General features: G+C 40.6%; 1 pseudogene; it reads left to right on the top strand.

Annotated features, from left to right (window-relative positions):
• Positions 1–2,122: 2,122 nt before the first annotated feature.
• On the top strand, positions 2,123–5,030 carry LOC127212187 (mediator of RNA polymerase II transcription subunit 27-like; annotated as a pseudogene).
• Positions 5,031–5,688: the final 658 nt, after the last annotated feature.

Below are 5,688 nucleotides of genomic sequence, written 5' to 3'. Positions count from 1 at the left end.
TTTTTTCTTGTCTTTTCCCACTTAAGAGTCAGTTGTATGTGTTTCTGGGTTGCAACCACCTAGTAAAGAACTAAGACATTGTCTGGAGCTTTCGTGTGTCTACATTCAGACTTATTAAGGTTAATAAACACTCATTGAATTACTTATATGTCATAATGCATCACAGCTAAAGTACAATGACTTTTTAATCTGTTCAATTAAGACTTTAAATGAAGGAGGCCCATGAAAGACTACTTATCAAAAACTTTCCATGTAATAGAGTATCAATGATCTACTATAATTTTGTATTTACACACACACACACACACACACACACACACACACATCACATCACACCACATCACATGTGACAGGCCAAAAAGCTAGGATATTAGCATCAGCCTTACCTGATTACTACCTCCTGTGAGTGAATGGAGAAGCATAGTGGACCCAAAAAATGTTTGAATTCTTTACTATGTGGTCCCAATCCAGCAACACACACAACTCTCCTAAGTGAGAGAAGAAACAAAAGAAAACACACACACAAAAAAAAATAGACCTCTTTGCAAATAAAATACTTAAAAGCTTTGAAGGACCTAGTGTTCTAAGAGTGACCCTATTCATTAATGAGCTACCTGATGGCAGACAATCCCTTGGTAGCTCTAGTCAGGGGAATGACCAAAACATGAATAGAGGGTTGGAATGTTCTGCCAAAGCCACAGGTCTCTGAGGAGGGGAGACCTGTTCAATCTTGAGCTGATTACCAATTGATGGCCATGAAAAAAACCATGCCTAAATACTTTGAATTTTAATAAAAAACAGAAAGGAATGGATTCGGGAGGATGGGATGTTCTGATAGCTGCACACATGGGGGTTCCTGGAATGTGGTGCTCCTGGGAGAGCCTGGAAGCCTTGTAGCCCTTTCCACACCCTTTGCCACATGCATCTCTTCCATCTGCCTGTGTCCTTTGAGACATCCATTCCAGTGAAAGATACATTTTTCCTGATTTCTGTGAATTGCTCCAGTAAATATATTCTACCTAAGCAGAGTGGCCAGGATCATTGAGGTTTAGTGAAGAATTTAGGAGGTAAATATTGGTTGCTAAGTCCTGGACTTGGGTATGATGATAGTTCTAAGTAGAAAGTGTATAACTAAACAAATTAGGGACACACAGCTGCTCTCCACTGTTGGGGAGAGCACATGAATTTTGGTAGCCAAAGGTCATAGTTGTGGTCTACATTTTGAAAGCTGAATAGGACTAAATGAAACATTTTATTTTTCTATACCCTTACTTTGCAAGTATAGCCTTTGGACAAGAATTATGTATCAGAGAAATGGTTAATGTACAGGTACAATGATTGCTGTATTAGCAATAGCTTTGGAGATAATGTTTTCTTTTTTGGTATGAACTGAGACAATGATAATAGCTAACACAAACTATTTAAAAAAGAAATGTGTCTGTAAAAGTCCAACACTGTCTTCCCCTGGACGTTACGAGCAGGTCCATGCATGGAGATGGATCTGTCCAAGCCTGTGGTTTGGGTGGCTGGTTGATTACAGATCAACACCGCAATATGGATAGGAAGTTTAAAGGCGAGATCAGTTAGTGGGCTATTAGAGCACTGGCTATTAAATATTTGATTAATGAGTAAAGTAACCAACCAGAAAATATATGTCCCTTGTTTTAATTTAAAAACGAATGGAAACATTAGCCAGAGGTTGGCAAAGCTATTCCTTATGTGCTAGATCCAACCTACCATCTGGTTTTGGAAGTAAAAATTTTGGAATGTTAGCTGGGTTGCTTTACATATTATTTATGGTGGCAGTTTTTATATTACAGTGGCAGGACTTGATTAATCATGACAGAAACTAATGCTCTCTAAGTCTAAAATGTTTACCCTTACACACACACACACACCTTGATTTTTAGACACATGACTTGTACTTTTTTTGTCCTCTTAATTTTTTGGTACAAAGTGTGCTTGATGCTCAGCTAAATAGGACACAGATGTTGGCCTCTTTGTCATGTACATATGTTAGCATTCCCTTGTGATGATCACTGCAGCTTCGTTCTGCCTATAAATAAATGCTATTAGCCACAAGAGATACTGGTGGAACAAAATCTAGCATTGTTAGGGAACCATGGTGATTATACAATTTGAAGTACTACTTTTGCAGATGAGAAAAATGAGACCCAGGTATGTTGAGAAAATGTCCCACATGTACCCAGCTCTGGTCACTGGAAGGACACTGTTTCTTCTAATAAAAATTCCAGAGAACACCTTCTGAGCAAAAATAAGCTGTATTAACTTTGTCCTATTTCTCTTTTGTGCTGAGTAAATTCAGTTACCTAATGGTTCTCAAATTTCAATATGAGTCAAGATTGTAGGCACTTGTTAATAGCAGAATCAGTGGGCTTAATCCCACTTTTTCCCAGTATTGCTTATACCATGAGTCTAGGGTGACCCCCAGGAAGCTGAATTTCTAAGAAACTTTCCAAGTGATGATAATGATGCTAGGTTCACAGACAGCACTTGAAAGTCTCTTTGAATCAACCTGGGAATAATTCATTCTTGTCCCTCGTATGTGTAAGTACTTTAAAGCCAGATCAGTCATTATCTATTCATCATTTATCAGTATGAGAATCAATAAAGACCTTACATTAATCTCCATTGAGGGGATTCTTTTATAGTACCACAAAATATCAGCTAAATAAAATAAGAGACACATACAGACAAATCTTAGCTATCACAGGTAAAGGAAGCAAAGACACATAAGACAGAAAGCCTACATTATGTGACTGTAACAGCAACAGATAGCTGAAGTAGGAGCGCTGGTAAATATAGCTGAGGAGAGGAGGTCCCTATAAATCCAGGTGCTTAGAAACCCTCTGGTACTTTGAGATGCATGATTCATTAGGCACTGAGCTGCAGAACTGAATCCTTGTGCCATCATCTGACCCATCTTCTCCCCTCATGCAAATCTGAATTAATTATGCAAAGATTCATGCAAACATTCATGACTGAAAAATGTATTAAAAATAAAAATTCGGTTGGCTTTGTGTCCATACATTCACAAAATGGGGCTTTTGGTCACAAGCTTCTTTTACAACTTAAAAGGAACAAAACTATGCTAAGCATATCATAAAACAAACCAGAAATAAGACAAAGAAAATGCTAAGCTCACTTGATTTTTGAATGAACGAGGAAACTAATAGAATAGAGGTTTTGTTTTTTTTTTTTTTCTTGGATGCTTTGTGATTTAAGTTGTTTTGCCTTTTTCTTGAGAGAAAAGTGGGTGTCACTGCTCAAAAGATAAAATCTGAACTGGGAAGTGGTGAGCCAATATAATTCACACTCCACCCTCGCACCAATCATCAGCGAAAATGATTGAAGTGGTTTTCCTGCGAGAAAAAGCTCTAAAAATTCAAGACTGGGAAAATTTAAACCTGATGTTTTTCATGCCTTCCAATTCTCCTCTGCCTGTTGCAACACTTAGTTTTTTCTCTCTGCATCTGTGCCCGTGAATTGCCAAACCTCTGGCCCTGTGATCTCTCTGGTTATCTGGGATTAAGTGGCCTACTATAGGGCATGACTGATACTGAGCTCACCCTCATCCTCCTCTGCCAACCCAAGTTACTCACTCCATCTCTTGCATGTGTTCCGTCTCTCACTGGATGCTCTTATGCTTGTCAAAGTTGTCATCATTCTCCACTCACATAGCTTAAAACTTCATTGTGAACCTGGCCAACTTTTCTGTTCCTCAAACTTACCCTGTTGCCATTTCTCGCAATTACCCTTGACGATGGCTTTTCCATCTGTCTACTGTCCTTCACTGTCTTCTCATCTGTGGCCCCCTGCCAACTTCAAACCCTTCCCAGTTCATAATGATGCAGAACACAGTCATACACATAGACTTAGAATCCTCCCACAATGACCCCTGCGCCTCTTACCTCTTAGCTGAGTAAATTAATTTAATTTCCAAAGTCATGAGCCTCAACTATATAATTTCATTTCTAAAATGTTAATATTGGCACTCAGCCATAGGTTCTTAGAATAAAAAATACACAAACTGCTTAGAAAAGTGTAGGACACTTGATAAGTGCCCCCAAATAGAGTGATCATCTAAGATATGACTTAAGTAGACAACCACAGGGCAGATGTTCTGAGTGTCGGAGTAAACCTGAAGAGCTTTTTGCAGGCCTTTGGTACCATTGAGATCTCTGCTCCAGGGAGAACAGTGTTAGCCAGCCTCAAGGATGGCACGCACAACAAGAGATGAGGCAGGGCTACAAGAAGACCTTCATCACACACTTCAAGGACAACTTCCATCCAGTCAAGCAGGGCCTCAATGATCTGGAACCTCTGAGCAACTTGGTAGGCAAGCCATCAGAGAACCACCCTATTCAAACACCAGGCTGCTGAGCCTGGATCCTGTGCAGTACAGAACACTGCTCTATAGCCAACTTCCACACATATACCAATGGCCCAGCAAACTGCAGTACCACACAGGCCTAGCATCTGGCCTTTTGAATTCATAGTCCTTGAGGAGCTCTGCAAAACAGATGGGCCTGTCTGCCAAGTGTTGACTGAAGGCTCAAGCCACCACTCTGGCTCTGCCACCACAATATGTAAATGATGTCATCAGCCACATTGACAGGATGTTTCCAGAATTGTCTTCCCACTTATCCAGACCCAACAGTACTTCGGCAATGCTTCTGATGACTTTGGGGAAGGTCTTTAAGAATGATCGTCATCCTGAGGAGCCTGTTCATTTATTGCACAATAGTGAAGGTATAATGAGAAAGTCGACACAGTAGACGATAAACTTGACGTAAGGCCCAAATGCAACTATCGAGAATTCCTTAAGGTGACAGATAACACCACCACTGCCTGGAGCCACAGTGAGCAGCTACCCCAGATTCAAGAAATTATAGTTAGAGGCCTTTGTGACTTGGTTGAGAAACTACATAAAGCCGTTTCAGGGCCAGGCCAACACTACAGAAAGTTTCTGCAAGAGGACTTTCCCACTAATGTGGAGAGACTTCTGAACTCTGAAAGCCTCCCACAGCACCTGCCAGCAGTGCTGCCAATAGCCCCAGCACCATCCCAGATTCGCCCCGCCTATTCCTGCAGGCAGAACTGTCACCCGTCAGCAGTGCACCATGGAAGAATGGCCTGCAGCATGATGCTCTTCCATGGTCCATGTGTGTACTGGCATCTCTATGAGGTGCAGCCCTGCCATCACCTCTGGGTCTATTGTTTGCTTGAGCCCCCTAAAATAAACCCATTGCTCTTGTGTTGGGGTTGCTTGATTAATTTTTTAACTTATTTTTGTAAACAATAAACCTTTTGTACCCAGAAAAAGATATATTGGGGGAGGGAGTCCTATATAGTATCCATTTTCATAGCCACCCACCCAGAAAGGAGTGCCTAAACTTTCCCCACAGTAATGGAACAGATTCATTTCCAGTTTTTGTATTTTCTTGTTTTGTTTTGGGATTTTAAAAAATAACAATATGCTTGCCTAGACAGTGCCTGAATAATATTCATTTCAATATACATGAATGAGAATTCTCACAGGAGTCCACTCGTAGATCAAGAACTACAGGCAACTAATGACGAGGGGGCGGGGCACTTGCAAGAGAGAGAAAGGGAAGAGAATTAGACAATTTAGATTCTCTCAAGGATTAGTCCTCTAATTGGTTA

The sequence above is a fragment of the Acomys russatus genome, chromosome 30, assembly GCF_903995435.1.
Source record: "Acomys russatus chromosome 30, mAcoRus1.1, whole genome shotgun sequence".
In the NCBI taxonomy this organism is placed as follows: Eukaryota; Metazoa; Chordata; class Mammalia; order Rodentia; family Muridae; genus Acomys; species Acomys russatus.
Note: the sequence above shows the minus strand (reverse complement) of the source record. Positions and strands in the feature narration are given on the sequence as shown.